General features: G+C 42.4%; 1 protein-coding gene across 4 annotated transcripts in view; it reads right to left on the bottom strand.

Moving 5' to 3' along the window:
* The window catches only part of Sipa1l1 (signal induced proliferation associated 1 like 1), a 274503-nt gene that overhangs the window by 120704 nt on the left and 134105 nt on the right, over positions 1-19694 (bottom strand). Inside the window, exon 1 of one of the 4 annotated variants that reach the window (XM_032908073.1) lies at positions 2553-2571. The exons of the other annotated variants lie outside the window; for them this stretch is intronic. The gene's annotated coding sequence lies outside the window, so the exon portion shown is untranslated. Of the gene's footprint in view, positions 1-2552; positions 2572-19694 lie in introns of those variants that run through there. 4 annotated transcript variants of the gene reach the window in all.

Here is a 19694-nt window from a genome sequence, read left to right as displayed (position 1 = left end):
GCCTTAGTTTTCAAATGCTGAGTCTGCAGCAGACGCTTACAGCAGAAAAGCATGCTCTGCAACAGGTTAGGAACCAATCTCACAGCTTAGAAGTGACTGAGCTGCTGCCCAAGGCCTACCACTGCCACACTACCTGGTTTTGAATTTTCTGCCTTGTGAAGCTTTAGTGCATACATACTCTAACGGCCTAGCACCATGGGCAAATGAGGAGGAGAGTAAACCATTGCTTTAATCTTTTCAAGGTTTAGAGCAAACACCTTAAGCCCAGGCCCGGCTTCCCACGGCCTTTCATATTCCTAAGTGACAGGTTCAGGATGCCGTAACGTGTGTGATCAAGCTTAGATATTGAAGTTGAGGAAATAAGAAACTAACAAACCTCCATTAATCATCTCCCTGTCCACTTATATTCTGTGTATGTTGCTTATATCTACATATAATTGTTTATATGTGTACCCATAGCTACATTAAATAGGTACATATTTATCAGGATTTATATTTTTATAACTATATTTGCTCCCTTGATTATACGTTATTCTTCCCAGACTTAATGATTGTTTCTTTCTTTTCCTTCTTTCCTTTGTTCCTGTACAGGTTTCCAGTCTGGCCCATCTAGCTGGGATTCAAGTGCTTGCTGTCTTTCTGGGTCTATAGCTGCAGGTAGTAAGCAAAGCCTTGTCCTAGAACTCTGAGCTTAGGGTGGCCACGACAAGAGTCACCCTATAGTCCTTATTTTAGACATCCTTTGGGCCTTTCAGCAAAAATATGTACTATGTGTGTGAACTTTCATTTTCTGTCTTGAAAATTAACTTCCTTTCCTTCTCAGTCTCCCTTCTCTTGTCTGGAAATGTCCTGAGTGTACCAGGAGTTTCCAGTCTTTCTTCCCTGGCCTTCCACCCTTCCAGTGTGTGTGTGTGTGTGTGTGTGTGTTTTATTTTAAATCCAAGAGATATTTTTCAATTTCATTTTCCATCTTAAATAATATTTCATAGTGATTTTGGGGCTCATTTTGAATATTTCTTTGTTCTATTTCTTCTAATTAAAAAATGATTCTTGTTTTTAGTATTTTCTGTCACCATCAGCATCTATATTTGACCCATTTACTTTCCTTCTGGCTTTTTTGATCAACATCTTTTACATGAAGACTTCTTTTCATATGCCACAACAACAGGCTACTTTTTGATGTTTTAAGATAACAGAATAAACCTCTGTGTGGGACCAGGGTTTGTTTGAACAGGGTACCAAACTACCCACTCAGTGCAAGAGAATTGGTGGGGACTCAGTTATTTGCTTAGGGAAAATGACATTAAGATTACAATAACGACTTCTAGTGTTGCTTGGTTTCTGGATTCTGCATATCCAGAGCATTTCCCTATTCAACTAAAATCAGTTTTCCCAGTTTGAAGCTAAAAATGCCATTTAGACACTTAACACAGCCATTCCTACAGAAAGGAACAGACTCTGAGTTGAAGTGTCTACAGGGCAAGAAGCCATGCATCTGACCCTGTCATCTGGTGTTGGGTGGCAGCATCACACTCCCTTTGTGGCAGATAAGTCATGTCTCATGTGCCTAGCCTGCTGTGTTCTTGTCAGCTTCCAAGTCCTACAGCCTTCCCATGACTATCAGGTCAGTAACTGTGACTTGTAAACTCTCCCTGCTTCTTTAGATGAAAAGGCTTCCTCTCTGCTTGGAGATGCACAAATGCCAGGATCCCCAGCCCATATCTCCCTAGAAAACAGGAAATGAGCTTTGCCAAGCTCAGTAGAATTCCTCCACGGCAAGGGGCTCCAAGTTTACACCGGGAAGTGATCTTGGCCCTTATCTATGATCCATCCCACATTGAGCGTGACCTTCCAAAGACTCGGACTTCCAGTCCTGTGGAGTAAGGGGTCAGTGCTTTCTGCAATCTTTAAACCCACTCAAGTCTAAACCTTTGCCACCATGAAATTAGTTACAACCCAAACTGTTGATAATTCTACCATCCTACTTCTTTTCCTTTTATCTGCCCTTGAGTATTTTTATCTTTTGTCAGTAACAATGACAAACAGGGAAGAGAGATGCCAATTAACATAGAAGCGGCATTGGTGGCCCTCAGTGCGTCCTATCCAATGAGAATGGTTGAAGAGTGCCACGCTAGACTTTACAGAAAATGTTTTAATTACAAAATGTGCAAACATATAAATGTCCACATTAAGTCACCCAGACTTAGTAAATGTCAAGATATATAATGTCAAATGTGTCGTTGATGAGAAAGAAATAAAGGTCACAGCTACAATTCCAACTCTCCAGAGACTCGTCTCTGAGGGGACTTCTCACTCTCAGCAGACACAGACATCAGACAGGAGTGCAGACAGTAGCCAGTGGGGTGTGATCCAGTGTGCTGTGATGGAGGAAATGCTTTGCTCCCAAGCACTCTCTGTGCATCTCTTCTTCCATGTGAAACCAGGACACGTCTGCACTGCTACAGGAAGACACAGAACATACAGACCCTCCCTAGCAGCTTCTAGACGTTAGTATTGTTTGATAGAGAGTATGGAACGCCACTGGAACTTACTGAGTGACATCTGGACTGTTCCCATTCTTCTGTATCACTAGAGAGACAGAAGGACAGTTATTTCGTCACCTTCTTTGGGAACTTGGGCAAATCCCTGAAGCAAGGTAGAACATTTTGGAACACCAGCAGAGAACATCTAGGTGAGACCAAAGACATAGATCAAAGAACAGAGTCTTGGCCTACTAACTGTGCTGTCCCAAGTTCAGTGCCCAAACCCCACCAAAAAAGTCACATTGACCTTCCGAGTAAACGCGCCATATAAGCAGCACTGTACACACAATGCCAAGTTTCCTAACTCCACCTCTGAACTGATGCCAATAGGAAAATGCAGGATATCATGTTGTTGCCTCATTGGTATGGCACTGGTGGAGAATATAAATAAGTTTCTTAATTTAATCTACTGTGTTTTGCCCACTTATTTCCTAGTCACTGCCTCTTTGCTATAATTTAGAATATATCTAGTACTACAGATGTGAATTTTGCATGCATGCATACTTTCCCCTGTCTAAGCTTTGTCTGATTATTGTTTAAAGTATATCTTCTCACTTCCCATTTGAATTTTTTTTTTTTTTTTTGAGTCGGGCTTTAAGTATTCCAGGGTGGCCTCAAACTCTCAAACCAACTATGCAATCAAGACTGGCCTTCAGTACCTGATCCTCCTGCCTCTAATTCCTGGATGCTGAGACCACAGGCATAAGCCAGCACATCAGGTTTTTACAAGTCCATGCTAAGCAAGTACTCCACCCAAAAGAGCTGCATCCCCGTACTCATCTGAATTTCTGAAAAGGTCAAGTTTGTAGTCTGATATTTCTATATATTTTTTAAAATACTCTCCCATTTCCCAGTGCTAGACACATTTTCCTCTATAAGTTTAAATGTTTCTTTTCAAAATGCATGCCTTTAATTCATCCCAAACACAATTTTACTTGTCGCATTGTCCTACAACTGCTTCTTGTAGTCAGCAGTACTTTGTAATTACCGATAATAATCACAACATCAAGGACAAGTCCCTCTGTGCCTGGCAGCGTCTCCTTCTCTCCTCTCCAACTCCCCCCAACTCCATGTCACTGCTATAGCAATTCAAATATGACAACATTATAACAAATCCTACTGACCCCATCAGCACCTGCAATTAAGTTTAGAATCACTGATCATGTTTCTTGAAAAATTCGTTTTGTTGTAGCATTTTATTTTTTAAATGCATGCATTTAAAAAAATAATTTGGGGAGCACTGGGTTCTTTTAAATGTTGAAGTTTGCCTTCAGTAATGTATAGTAATATATACTAATATACAGTAATATACAGTAGCTCTTATTTCTTAATTCATGAAGGCACTGTACCTAGACCCAGTGGCACACATCTGTAACTGCAATGCTGGGGAGGGTCAGGAGGAGGACAGCCTAGGTTACATAGGAAGACCTCATCTCAAAATGCAAAACAAAGCATAAAGACACTATATGGTCTTTGTTCTGTTTATTACAAGGTATATTATAATATTTTATTGTTATGACAGTAATTATGGAATCATTTTTCTATTGTTCTACTGCTGGCAAACTTCAGACTTGGTGGTCTTTTAACTTTAATCATATTAGTCCTGCTGCTGATTTCTTCCTTGAGTTATTTTAATAATTTTCTTTAAGATAATACATTCAAAATGACATTTCTCCCATTTTTATTGCACTATGAGATGGCTAGTATTTAACAGGACAAACTTTAAGACACACTGTTAACTTTTAAAATAACGTCGTTCTACTCTACATGGTTATGCAGGAGAACACAGAGCGTATGTGAAAAGATGAGAAAACAGAAGAGATGGGAGGGAGTGGAAGGTTGATTTTGAGAAGGAAAATGTTTCCTCCTTTACAAGTATTTTTGTTATAAAGAAGCTTCCTAGAAAAATATAACTGTGCTGGACATTACATGCATTCATTCTCTGTGCTTTTTATTAAATGCAGTGAGAGCTCAGTAACAAAATTATGAGAACATGTCCAGTGTAAAGGAAGGGCAAAGCCTCCCTTACATGAGCACTGCTTTACAATGATAAAGGATTTGCTGGACAGCAAATGAAGTGGCTCTACTCTAGGGAGCCTGCCACGTTCACTAACCCAAGGGGAAGAGTGAGCTGCAGACTGGACTCGACAGCATTACTTCGTGTGGAAGGGGTAGATTACACCTGGGGCAGAATTTTTTGGAAACTCAGTGTAGTTTGGCTTGATTACCAAATTAGCTAAAGACTCTTCAGTAAAAAAATTAACTCCCTTCCCAAAACCAGACTTAGGAAGCTTACACATGAAAATAGTTCCAAGGGCTGGAGAGATGGCTCGCTCAGAGGTTAAGAGCACTGACTGCTCTTCCAGAGGTCCTGAGTTCAATTTCCAGCAACCACATGGTGGCTCACAACCATCTGTAAAGGGATCCGATGCCCTCTTCTGGTGTATCTGAAGACAGCTACAGTGTACTTATATATATAATAAATGAATAAATCTTTAAAAAAAAAAAAAGAAAGAAAAAGAAAATAGTTCCAAAAAAAAATCCTCTGAATTGAGTAGATCTCCAAGGTCAAGAGAAATGGAAGTCAAACAAGAATAACATTCACAGTTAATCATATAAGACAACAGGATTCAGAAAAAGTAAGGAAAAGAACAGAAAAATGAAAAATACCATGTCAAACTGAACCCTGTAAACAGAAACTCAAAATAAAATAACATTTGGACAAAAGAACTGACCCTCCTCACCATCAAGTGATAGAGTGAGTTAAATTCAAATGCTCTTGCTGACAAGACAAAAAAAGAACATGGGGCGGAGAACAAAAGACAAATCGTTACCCCAAGATCAGAGCAGGAGAAGGTGTTCATTATACCTATAAAGTAACTTCTGCCTACTTAAGAGTCAAGTAATTCTTGAGTCTTAAATGAGTAGAGAACTAATAAAAAGTGGGAAGAGACTGCTGAAAAGTAAGAGCTGACAACAAGCTCAAGAGAGAATAAAACATCCATAATAACCCCTTTACTAACATTTATTAACATCAGAGCAAAGACTTCTGCATGACAGGTAAGTACTCTCCTTCTAAGCTACACCTCTAGCCCTGTGACGCTCTGAATATGAATGGGTCCCCTAGGCTCATATGTTTAAAGCTTGGTTGCCAGGGAGTGGAGCTCTTTAAAAGGATTAGAAGGATTGGGAGGTGTGGCCTTCTTAGAGAAAGTATGTCATGGGGGTGGGAGCCCATGCCAGGCCCAGACTCTCTCTCTATCTGCTGCCTGTGGATCAGGAGGTAGCTCTCAGCCACTACTCCAGGACAATGTGTGTTGTCATGCTCCCCACTCTGATAACAGACTAAGCCTCCAAAAATGTAAGGAAGGCCCCAACTAAATGCTTTCTTTTGTAAAAATTTCCATAACCATGGTGTTTCTTCACAACAATGAAAAATAACTAAGACAAACCTCAACCTTCCATGCTGGAGGTGGAGGTGGCATCACGGTAAGTGTCTGGGTAGTATTTATAAGGTCCTGGGTTTGATTTGTACCACTTAGTGGGGAGGAGGATGAGATGAATCGATATAGAGGAGCTACTATTTACTGTATGTTTACTGTGTACCAGTGAGTATGAGGAAGAGTTTATACTTAGGGATGCCTCAGTGGGTAAAGTGGTTATTGAGCAAACGAGATGACCTGAATTTAGACACCTGGCATCCAAGTAATGGCCAAATACGGTGACATACAGCTGCAACCCTAACACTAAGGAAGCAGACCCGGAGTTCACTGGATGTCCAGTGTGGCCAATCATTGAGCTCGCAGATCACTGAGAGACCCTGTCTCAAAAATTAAGGGGGAGAACAGTTGAGGACGCCGCCCACCTCTGGCACCAGAGTCTGGGGATACATCTTCATTGTTAGAATACTTGCCTAACATGCACAGAATCAGAGCTTGGCCCTGTGTGAGCTACAATGGGGAGAAGAGCAGGCCCTCGACCAGGAGTTAACTAGAAACACTTAGGAACCAACTGAGAAAGGATGCCAAGACAAGTGCCTGAGACTGATAAAAGCCATGAATGGCTTCATCATGAATGACAGTAGAGGAGGGTGAGTCAGAGCACAGGGCATTGCATCTGACAGAATAGAGTACAAAGTGGCAGCAATGTCTGAAATCCCTGTCACAGCACGATAGACAAGAAAGGAGATTCATGGCTAAGACAATAAGGTAGAAGACACCAGAGTCCCGAACTTCAGGAGGCCAGAGTAAGAACTGCTGTACGTTCAATTACAGCCTCAGCTATGTAGTGAGGTCAAGGCTAGTCCGAAATAAAGACAGAAAAATGTTATTAACAGAACTCAGTTTATAATACAACAAACAAAAACTCAAAATGCAACACACTGCTTTCAAGATATAAAAGTCAAAAGACTAAAAATTAAATATTTAATAAAATTATATTAAAACAAAAAGACAGGAAGCAGTAGTACTAGGTCTCAAGTTCTGCCCTTTAAACATGGCATCTGGTGTCAAGTAACATGTGAATTCAGAATATACACTAGACATAAAAGAAAAAGGTACCTAACACTAGTTATGCTACCATAATTTAATAAATATTGTATGTTTCTATTCTCCCCAAAGGGGTTCAAAACTGAAGGAGGATGTAAAATGTCCCCCCTTGTATGATGTTACAGTTTAGAAAGAGAGCAACAGTGAGTTAAAAAGAACAACAACAACACATCCCTTTGAGCATAAAAGGAAGTTAACACCACACATGCCTGCAAAAGGTTAAGAACAACCGGGCACCGAAGCAGCTCCTGAAACGATGCGGTCCTGCAGGACAGTGTAAGCTTCAAAGTTGTCAGTACAGAAACAGTTACCTGTGAGCTCACTGCAGACTCACCTGAGTTAGATCACGGCCAGTTCACCTGTGCTGCTCTCTGCTGATATGAGTTGAAACAAATCATCTTCCTGGAGTTTTATTGTCAGTAAGAACAAATAAAATATCAACATACTGACAAAAAAAAATTCTTTTAAGAACTACAAATTTAAGCAGGGCAGTTGCAGCCTGTGCCTTTAATCCCAGTACTCAAGAAGCAGAGGCAGTTGGATATGTATGAGTTTGAGGCCAGCCTGGCCTACAAAGTGAATTCCAGGACCAAGACACCCAAGAGAAACCCTGTCTTGAAAACACCAACCAAAAAACCAACCAAACACCAAAATAAACAAAAACCAAATCAAATTTAAAAAAAAAAATTACCAAATATGTTTTAGTTTAAAATTAAGCAAGACCAAGTTCTCCGTGTTCCCCCATGATATTAATTAACAATAAGGGAGACTCTAAAGCAGAGTATCGGGGTTGGGGATTTAGCTCAGTGGTAGAGCGCTTGCCTAGCAAGCGCAAGGCCCTGGGTTCAGTCCCCAGCTCCGAAAAGAAGAAAAAGAAAAAAAAAAATACTGTTTAACTAAATAAAGCAGAGTATCTGTTACCCTAATATCTGAGTCCCCTAGAAAATGGCAGTCTGGCTAGAGAAAGGTGTCTAAAAAAAGAGTCTCAAGAACATGCTCCATAATTTATTCTAGGAAAGCAAGAATCAAGAGAATTCAAAGGTCCAGGACTTCTAAACACATCTGAACACAGTGTCCTCAGGCCCTGAGGTAAGTAAGGCACACGGCCCTCTACCTGAGCCTGGCCCTCTCTCAGCTCTTCACCACAGATTACTCACGTGTTCTGGCAAATGTGTGGAACACTAACCTAGCCCCAGAGAACAAATCAGTCTCTAAACCACTCCTGGTCTGATGAATGGGAACTGAGCAGAAGTCCGCATCACCCCTTCTTGGCTCACCACAGCTCCCTTATGGAAAGGACAGTCATGGTCAGGGCTTGCTTTCCCCCTTCTTTCTCTTGGAGTTCAGGATAGATAGAAGAACAACAGACCAGCTTGACAAAAGACACCAGTGGAATTAAACACAGAGAGAGCTACCGGGTCCCCAGAAGTATTACCAGATGCATGTGTCAACCTGAGAGTATTGATTCTGAGAAGGCAAACAGTATTTGCTCAAGGTGCTGGCCTGGCTTGTCACTGCATTCCTAACTCATAGGACAAATGCACCCAAACACATAACTGGTTTTCACTCATGAATAGTTGCTTGTAACTAATATTTTGATGAAAGAGCATGTTTAAATAATTAATAAATAAAACAAAACAGATGGGTATATAAGTGATAAAAATCAATGGTAAAGGTGTACCACAAAATCTAATTCCTATAGTAATGCCACTAAAATGCACAAAAAATGTTTATAAGAAGCATAAGCTTGTATATTAATAAAACGGTCTCTGCCTGTATTTCAATAATTACCTAAGGAGAAGGACAGCGTGGTTCAGAAGAGTGAAGTCAACCCTCCCACAACCATGCAAGCTCACTCTCATGGGAGCACTCCTACTCTAGGAAGAAGAAGGCGCCTCATTTTTCAGTCATTAGAAAACATGTTTTTGGAAAATTTGAAATTAACATTTGGTTAGGAAGCAAAAACAGAAAAGTTTTTATCCTGTTTATAATGATGAATCCAGCCCAGAATACTCCAATGATGAATTAAGAACTGGATACCAGTTTTAAAGGTTCTCACTGTTCTATGCTTATTTATCAGATAATAAAAGGGCACAGTGTCTCAAACTGTCATCTCTAAAAGCTTATTACTAACACACATGATAAAATCATGAATTCATGATTTTTTTTACTACAATCTCAATACAAATTCTGGTTTTTCATTATTTTTTTCCTGGAAGAATCCAGCACCACTGTGGAGTGGTGGGGGTGGGGTAATTTATTTAAGCAGTGTGCACCACAACAAATGCCTGGGACACTGTTCATGCCCCCCTCCTCTGTAAAAAGTTATCACTGAACTTAAGCAGAAAATGGAAACACTGACAGCTACTGCTAGTTTGTATGCATTTAAAATGCTTCAAAATTAGTGAAGACTAGAATATTGAGATTTAAAACCTACATTTTCACTAGTCAATCACCCACAGGGGTGTTTGCCTGTGTGGCTCCAACCACCTCATGGTAGGTCAGCAGAGCCAGTGTTTCCCTGGGGTGCCACTGGTGCTGAACCTGGCAAGCTGGCAGTGGACCGCAGCCTTGCCTGTGCTCTGTGCAAGCCCTGTACCAGTAAGCCCTCAGGCCCCGCTGAGGCCCTTTTCTAACTCTGATATCTCAGAGCTCTCCATGTGCTTGCTTTCATGTCTCCCAGAAGCATGTGGGTGAGGCTAAGGGTGCAGCTCAAGGGGAGAATTCTGGTCTAGCCTCTGTCCCTAGCACTGAGAGGGAGGAAAGGAACTAGTAAGGACCCGGCTTATTCAAAGAATCAAACAGTGCCACATGAAGAATCAGCATACATGCATTCTGTTGCCTGCTCTCTGAGTGATGCTCTAGGAGATGCATGATCCCTTCCCCAAGCATTTCCTACATCTTCCCTTAGCTCACAGTTCACTCATCTATCTGTCCAAATTACACTTGCTGCTAATTTTCCAGGGGAGCATATTTCAGAAAGCGGGCCCTCCCTACCATGAGCCCCACATTAAAAGCAATATCCCATTTCATTGACAAAGGTTTAGGGAAGAACAGAACAGAGGAAAAAAGAACATGCAAAAAAATTTTTTTCCAGTTCAGTCACTACTGTTTTTAACCTAAGATGTCTTTCACAGTGTTTAGCTCCATGGTGATGGGAGCAGATGAAAAATATAGAAACACTGAAAGAACAAATCCCTTCAGAATATTTTAAGGTTTCTAACGCAAAGCTTAATATGGAATTACAGAAACATGTAGGGTGGAAATAGACTTATACTTAGTAATGGTGTAAGTTGAACAATCTTTATAATAGCTTTAAAACGTTATATTCCACTTATAAAAATAAAACGGAAAACAAAAAGGATTTTGACTTCATTCCTAAACTAAAGAAAACATTTCAATATTTAGAAGAGTGGGTTTTACCTGCAGTTGCCTTCAGTCTTGGCAGTATTCGGGAACATCCATGGTCACAGGACTGAGAGCAGGAGTGTGTTACTGGCATCTACTGGGAGGATGCCAGGATGCTCCAGAGCAGTGGGTAACTCCTCAGCCAGCAGAGCTGACCCCTAGCACCTTGGTAAAAAGCCACAAGCAATGACCACAGTGCTGAGGGAGAAAGGGCTATCAGAGTCTAGGGACTCACTGGCTACTGTACATTCCAAAGCCAGTGGGAAACCCTGTCTCAAAAAATAGTGTGGTAAGGGACAGCAGCAGACAGTTGCTGCCAAGCTCTGGCTCTTTTAAGGGAAACAGGTGAACCTGCCCACACTCATACTCAATGAGAAAAGGCCTCTCAGAGCTGGCTATAAAAGGAAGCATTCTGGGCTGACTAGAAAATGAGCAGAAACCCCAACACATGAGCAGACATTATGTCTGAGGTAAAGTAAGCTATTATGGCTGGAAAAAGAGGGGGACTATGACATAAGATAAGAAACAGATGGGTATCTGACTACGAGAAACCTGGAGACTTTGAAAATGGGGTTAAACTTTAAAAGCAACGTGGCCTGGAGATGTAGCTCAATGGTAGAGCAGTTGCTTAGCATGCATGCCTTGGGTTTGATGCTTAGTACCATTAAGAAAAAGGAAAAGGAAAAACAGAGAACTGGAACAGGCACACAGTCCCAGTTCTTCAGGAAGTTGAAGCAGATGGATCCTTTGAGCCCAGGACATTAAGGCCACCCAGGCAAGAAAGCAAGACAAGACCCTAGCTCTTGCAGAGGTTTCATCATAAAGGGGTGGTTGAGCCCTGCTCAACATGTGTCCCAGCAGAAGGAAGTGAACAGGTCTGGGTATTAGCGGTGGAACCTTTAAGACATGCTGCTGATCAGCTACGGTGTAAAGCTGAATCAAATCAAGAGCAGCTCCACAGCACTCAGCCGGAGCAATGAAGCGAGAGTCTTCCATTCTGAGGGAGAGAGAGACAGCTAGAACACTGGCTGCAACAATCAGTAGCCTTTCTACACAGCAGGGTTCCCAGGTACCAGGAGGAGACCTTCACCCCAGACAAGATCTCTCCCCAGGAGGCAACTGAGCCTGCTATCCATGGGAGTGGGGCACTCAGGAAGATAGATGAAGTACCAGTCTGAACAAAGGCTGAGCAGAGACACAGGAGTGGGAGTCAGAGACAGGCAGTATTTAATGTTGTGGAACTAGGGTGACACCCCTCAGGAGAGGAAGGAAGAGGGCACAAAACAGACCTGGCAACTTTTCATAGGCCAAACTACCTAAAGGCACTGACTCCTGTCTTATAGAGAAATGTATAGTGCCTATACATTGAAGACTATGCCTGCTGACTCTGCAGAATTCACTAGAAAGTCTGAATGCAAAATAAAGTGCACATGTCAGATGCTGTGCAAGTCACCTGAGGCTCTGTGGCTTAGACCTTGAGCACAGATCTTCCAGAGCACAACACCAGCAGGTGCATAAATCAGGCTTACCAGCTTGACGTCACAAGTGGCCTCTTTTTCTTCCTATTTCCAGTCTCACTTCCCATTTTATCTAATAGTCTCCAGCAAGCATGACCCTCAGCACCCATAATCAAAACACAAAACATTTTCACTGCTTAGTTCAAAGGATACAAGTAAACTCCTGGGGAGAGAGGTCATCTGAGAGCACAAGCTAGTCAGCTACTTGGCCACTCTGGGCTGCCATTTAACTGGGTGCACTGGTTTTCACGAAAAGAACAATCACTCATGCCTCAACAGATGGTCCATTTAAACTAGGAGATTAGTACAATGTGTTTGGTAACCTTCGTTGAGTCACTGTACAGAAACCTCTCGATTGGTAAATTTGTGACTATAACTATCAAGTGTCAGTGGCTGACTTATCTCTGTCCAGTGAATCTGGACAGAGATGATTACAATGAGTAAAACACCTAAATGATCCAGAGAGGTCCAGAAGCCTGGGATAGCTGTTGGAAGAACTAACAAAGAGCTCTGAGCTAGGAAGGATAAGAGAAGAAGGGGGTTGGGGATTTAGCTCAGTGGTAGAGCACTTGCCTAGCAAGCGCAAGGCCCTGGGTTTTTCACAAGAAGGGAGCAGTAGAGGAAAGAAAAGTGAGCATATGAGAAATGAGAACCTCCCAAGGAAAAAGACTTGGTACCGGGAAAGGGGAGATTTCAAAGAGAAGCAATGGCAGGGAAGGGACCCCACCAGTGACTGAACCCACAGATCCATTGATGCAAGGCCTTCTGCTATGACAGTGTCAGGGGAGACACTCCAGACCTTCTGCCAGCACACAGGAATAGTCAAAAGCCAAATTACCAGGTTTAACATAACTGAAGTACCCACATTTCTATGTAAGGAAACTCAGAAAAAAACTGGGGACCTGCAATGGATTAAATAAGCTTGGCCAAGGGAGAGGCATAGTTAGAAAGTAGGTGTGGCCCTGCTGGAGTAGGTGTGGCCTTTCTGGATGAACTTTGTCACTGTGGGAGTGGGCAATAAGATCCTCCTCCTAACCACGTGGGAGCCAATCTTCTCCTATCTGCCTTCAGATGAAGATGTAGAACACTCAGGTCCTTCTGTAGTACCATGCCTGCCTGGACACTGCCATGCTCCCTCCTTGATGATAATGGACTGAACCTCTGAAACTGTAAGCCAGCCCCAATTAAATGTTGTCTTTTTAAGCATTGCATTGGTTATGGTGTCTCTTCACAGCAGTAAAACCCTAAGACTGTGACCAAAGCTCTGAAGAGAAAGAACCTTGGTTCGAAGAGACCAAAGTCTTCATTCCAATCTCATACCCTCTCCCTCCTCTCCACCCCATTCTGAAATAGAAACATGTTGGTCTGCTCTGCCCCTCTGCATAAATACCAGAAGACACATATGCAAGCTTCTCCAAACCACACCTGCCTCAAGGGAGGAGCATCAGGAAGGGTGAGTGCTGGTTGTCTGCAGACCCTGCTGCAGCAGCACATAGATCCAAAGGAACCTGGCATCTGGGGACAGACAGACAAGACTCCGGTCTGCTGCCCACTAAACTTCATGGGATGTACTGCCTTCTGAAGACAGGTTTCCCTGTGACAGTGTCAAAAAATTACTCCTGAGGCAGTCATTCTAAGCTGTGGTTCCATCTCGAGGAGTCAAAGAATATTAAAGTTTTCAGAACAAAATCTTAATTCACTAGTTCATGGGGGACCAAACAACAAAACCGTACAGATAGTTGTAAACTAACCCACAGGGAAAACTAGACAGTTCTTTGTCTTGTCTTAAACTTAAGAGAAAAATCATTCCTTGTTCTCTAGAAAATATAGAACTCCCAGAGGAAAATTAAGGAAGATTCTTTTATTTTTATTAAGTTCAACTGATTTCAGAGTTTCCCTGCAGAATTAACAAAAGAGGGATTATTCTGACAGAAAATTAGAATATTTTAAAAGCAAGCTTATTTCTAGTACATCAGCCACTCAGTCAAGCTCTATGTTAACTGAGAATCAACCATGGAAACTGACCAGATGGTGAAAAGTTAGCTGCGGTTCAAAAGCCACCCTCAGATCCTGATCAGAAAACAGGGCGGCCATGTGAACAGCTGGAGAAGCAGTGGCAGGCTTCAGTTGTCCCGGGGCAGCAGACCCTTTATCTGGACACTCTTCCAATCTTCCTCCCAGCTCCAGCCACTCTGCACTGTCCGCTACAGCTCAGTCAGATGAGGAGGAGGAAGGAATGCTGATGGGAACACAGGCCCGGGTGAAGGAACAAGACTGAAGGCTGAGAGACCCACTGAAGACAGTCTGCATCAAAAGCTCATGCCCTACACGAGCCTACCGACTGTGTGCCTGTACCTGCCGATGGTCTATCTGTCACGGTGTGCCTCTACAGGAACAGCAATTGCATGTAGCCCACTGACTCCAAGACTGCTGGAATTCTAGAATCCATGCAGCAAACGAGCAGCTAGGCTGCGTCCTCTAAGTCACTACCATCCTAGCTGAGAGGAGTTAACTGAAATCAATCTGTTGAATGTTGTTCCATAAAACCATCCATGCATACAAGACAAGAGCTTAAAACCACCATACTAATCATACAGCATCTCTGTGTACCACACAAAGCCACTCAAAGGACAGCAGACAGCAAAGGCAGCTAGGACTTTTATCATTTATTTGGTGATAGGTCTTATGAAGCCAGACCAGGATTATAGGAGTATGCCACCAGGCCAGGCTCAATTACTGTTTTTAAATGATAACACTTTAAATTGAAATTAAAAGATACTTTCCACAAGCATTCAAATGAGACACCACAAAAGGCAAAGCTCCCTAGGGCAGCTTGCATTCCTTACTTGGAAAGCAGGGAACAAAGCTCCCATGTGCTGCTTATGCTGCAATGTATCTAGGAAGAGACTTGGGGTGAGCATGGCTGTTGAACTCAGACACGTAGAAGCAGCACACTGAAAAAGAGGACTGTGGCATTCAAGCCACTTCTAGCATTTGTGAAGGATGTCAGAGAATAAATACCCCACAAAGGATACTTTCCTACCACAGCAGATATCTGAAATCCAGACAGTAATAATTCAAAAAGTTATACACGTAGCACGATGGAATGCAGTGGGATAACCACAGTGTATATTCCTGCATGTTCTCTGTAACATAGCTCTGTTAAGTTCGCTAAACTATTACAGCACAATGGAAGGGAGCACAGGAGAGAGGATGCTTCTCAGAATGAAGTAGGACAGACAGACTTCAAAACACCAGAGGGGTGCAGACACTCGCTTGCTCAGCCCTCAATTGCTGCCACACACAGGCTCTCAAAATCTGCCTTTTCTTTTCTGTCTTTATTACAGGAGCAGAGCAACTTCTCCAAAGTTACTGGCCTCTCTACTTAGCAGCTGTTCATGTGGTGGTGCCTCACAGAAAGACAGACCGACAGACACACACACACACACACACACACACACACACACACACTCTGTCTCTCTCTCTCTCTCTCTCTCTCTCAGGGGCGGGGATGGAGTAATATACCCTAAGCCTTCGCACAGGCTCTCACGGCTGTCAGTCTCAGGACATCCTGGGGAACAGCTGGTGTCCCCGGCCCTGCAGTGGTGTGCTCTGAGTTGCATGAGAACATACCATACGATGACATCAGTGATGGCTGTGTCTGGGTGGTAAAGGCAGAGGTGGTTTCAGTCTTCTGTTTCTTTACTGCCTACAGTTCAAAAGTACTCGTCATTCTACACGGAAGCTACTCTAATCTCTGCTACCGGGCTGTTAACTAACATTCTGATACTCTGAGCAAGTGCACTAGAAAGTATGCTAGTTTAAATGATCATCAAAGTTCAAGAAACTGTGTGATGGCCCACACCTATACCCTGAACACTCGGCAACTCAGGCTCAAAAGTACCAGAAACGTGGCACCAACCTAGCCTCAGCTACACTGGGTTACAGACGGTCTTATAGTAAGAACCTATTGCAAAAAACAGTAAACAGAAACAACAGGGCAATTAGAGAACTCAATCCCAAAAAGATGCCGGAGCCTGGACCTTCAGAACCAGATTTCACATATGAGGAGATGGCTTCCTACTGGCTTCTTCACCTTTAAATGGAGCCATGGGCTCAAATATTCAGACAAAACAGAGACAGGGGCAATCTGAACAGACTTTGTTCTGAAGGGCTTTCCAGATTGCAGAAGGGACCCCTAACACCACATACTAAACGATCTTAATTATAAATGGGGCTGGGGGTGAGGGGCGATGAAAAGAAAGCGGTAAGTCGTTCTGGGATCAGTCTTCATTCAGAAAAACTGAGAAGGCATTTGCTTCTGGAGATTAACTAGAAATCCTCGCTATGTGCCTTTCTACCCACAAACTTTAGAATTCGTGGCTGACCTTTACACTCAATGCACCCACTAGCAAGAGACATTCCCCACACCATAGAGAGACAATTTACTCAAGTGACCTAGACAGTATCGACTGATGTCACGTGGTCATTAATGGGAAACACTGCATTTCCAGTCAGCTATTAAGGTGCTGCCTAGTGACTCAGTTGTTCCCACAATATACAAACTAGGGGCACTGAAGTTGAGCGATTTGCTTGTGGTACTACAGAATGTCTCTTGGCTCCTAATTACAGAAAGAGAATGGCTGTGAGGTTGACTCGGCACTAAACAAGTCAACAAGTCTGTGTGAGAAACAGGATGTTCTTAGTGAACAGGCATTTTTATAACAGTCTAAATCCCTAATCCAAAGGCTTTGAGATTTCTATTTGAAAACAGATCTCAACTAATAAATTTTATCAAGAGTATTTATTAGCAAAAAATATTTACTAATCAGCTTCTTAGAAAAATCACCCTAAAATCTCTTAATACTAATTTAAACAACTGATTTTCAACAACTCCAAAATAAATGAGACAAAGTCTCACAAAAAAACAAAACAAAACAAAACAAAACAAAACAAAAAAACAAAAAACCCCGACTGATAAAAAATAACCAGCCCAGCTCACATGCATGCACTACAACACAGACCAAGCACTGGATCCATGTACAAGTCACAAGGCAAGTTAAAGTTCTCTTCTACTTCCTGACAAAACACAGTCCTCTCAAGCACCCACCCATATATATTCTATAGGGGAAATAAAATGTGTCTACACTACAGAGTCAACTTGCCTTACAGGTGAGGGGGTCTTTTGCTACTGAACAGATAAGCCTACATGCTACTGAACAGATAAGCCTACATGCTACTGAACAGATAAGTCTACATGCTACTGGACAGATAAGCCTACATGCTACTGAACAGATAAGCCTACATGCTACTGAACAGATAAGCCTACATGCTACTGCTACTGACAGATAAGCCTACATGCTACTGAACAGATAAGCCTACATGCTACTGAACAGATAAGCCTACATGCTACTGAACAGATAAGTCTACATGCTACTGAACAGATAAGTCTACATGCTACTGGACAGATAAGTCTACGTGCTACTGGACAGATAAGCCTATGTGCTACTGGACAGATAAGCCTACGTGCTACTGAACAGATAAGCCTACATGCTACTGGACAGATAAGCCTACATGCTACTGGACAGATAAGCCTACATGCTACTGAACAGATAAGCCTACATGCTACTGAACAGATAAGCCTACATGCTACTGAACAGATAAGCCTACATGCTACTGAACAGGTAAGTCTACATGCTACTGGACAGATAAGTCTACGTGCTACTGGACAGATAAGCCTATGTGCTACTGGACAGATAAGCCTATGTGCTACTGGACAGATAAGCCTACATGCTACTGGACAGATAAGCCTACATGCTACTGGACAGATAAGCGTACATGCTCTTGCACAGATGAGGAGAGTTAGGAAAAACTCACATAACCACAAAAAATTAAGAGACACTCTCTCTGTCTCAAAGAACGGTTACAATTGTCTTCAACTTTCAATGATTATTTTAAACCTGCTCTAGAAAAAATTAAAATGTAAAAAAATATTTTACCATTTTAATATTTAAATTAAAATATACCAACATTATTATTAGGAATATAAGATTTAACTTTATGTAATGAACACAATACATGACTTCCACCTACTTTGTTCCCAGTAAGTCACTGGGAGCATCACTTTAAGAAAGGAAAAATCTCAAGCTTCCGTTCTAACTATGAAAGATTAAGGGTGGGAGTTGGAAGGAGGCAGACACAGTAGTGCCCAGGTTTGCTGCAGCCTCAGGAGTCCTGTGAGTCAGGCCACACTCAGTCCTGGCCATTCCCTTCAGAAGGGCAATGGTGGGCACTGAATACAGTGGGGAGGCCAGCAACAGTTCCCATCTTGTTCACTTAAAAAGGTGCAAGCTGGTTCAGCCTTCTAGAAAAGACCTGGAAACCAAAAACATTCTTCTGCTTCTCAGCCATGCCCTGCCAACCTGCCCTGGTCTCCTTTTCTAATTACCTAAGCCTCAGAGCAGAGACTAGAGAACACCCTGGGTGATCTGTGCCTGTTTACATGATCCACTCATTGCTTCCCTAGACTCACTAGGCTGTGGCCAACAATCTCTGGTGCAGAGGGCAGAGACTAATTACAGGTCTGAGTCCATGAAGCAGCTCCTCAGCCCACTGTTCAGCCCACAAAGGCACAATGTCCTTCTGAGGAGAGAAAACAATCCAAGTTAACAAGTCTACCCTCAGGTTAACAGAAGACACAAGTCTACAAGAAACAGAGTAGTGTTGGTGAACTGAACTGCCTGTAGAAAGACTTCAGTGGGCTAAGCTTGAAAATCAAACGGTGCCAAAGTCATTTAAAAAGGAAATAGACATAAGGCTCATTACAGACTTAGGAGTTAAATTCCATGGGTCAAACATCCAAAATAACAACTTTATTTAAATGCACACACAGTCATGCATAAGTTTGTATATGTGTTTATTTGAGACAGCATCTTACCAAGTAGCCTAGGCTGACCTGGAACTCACTATGTAACTAGGCTGGCTTCAAAATTGGAGATCTATCTGCCTCTGCCTTCCAAAGGGCTGAGATAAAAAGTGTGCTCTACCATGTTCTGCCTACAATATACTGAACATAATATGTTGCCAACAAATGTTTAAGATTTAGTATACTTTCTTACAAGCTTCATGAACTGAGTATTACCATGCTGTACTGCAAATCCAACAGGCAACCATTTATTTCTTAGGAACAGCACCTCATCATGTAGCTAAGACTGGCTTTCAGTATATGATTCTCCTGCCTCAGCTTGCAGAGTGCTGGGATTGTATGTGAATGTATTACGCCACATCTGGCTAAAAAGCAACTTTTAAATGCAAGATTTTGGATCTGTGATGGCAGAGACAATTCGATTGGTACTTGCTATATACACTGAGTTCAGTTCCTAGACTCACCTAAACCTGGCATGACAGCAACGATCTGGGGCCTTGCTGGGTCGAGAAATTTAACTGAAATGGCAAGTTCCAGATTCAGTAAGAGACCCCAGCTCAAGATGGGACCAGGCATGGAAGCAGGCACTGAAAAGGCAGAGGCAGGGGGATCCCTGTGAATTCAAGGGTAGCCTGGTCCACATATAGTTCCACAACAACCACAACTACATACCTGAGAGATCCTGTCTAAACCTCCCACCCAAAAGAAGATGGGGAGCAGTAGAGGGTACCCAAACATTAATCAACCTCTAACT

This window comes from Rattus rattus, chromosome 7 (genome assembly GCF_011064425.1).
Source record: "Rattus rattus isolate New Zealand chromosome 7, Rrattus_CSIRO_v1, whole genome shotgun sequence".
Classification (NCBI taxonomy): Eukaryota; Metazoa; Chordata; class Mammalia; order Rodentia; family Muridae; genus Rattus; species Rattus rattus.
Note: the sequence above shows the minus strand (reverse complement) of the source record. Positions and strands in the feature narration are given on the sequence as shown.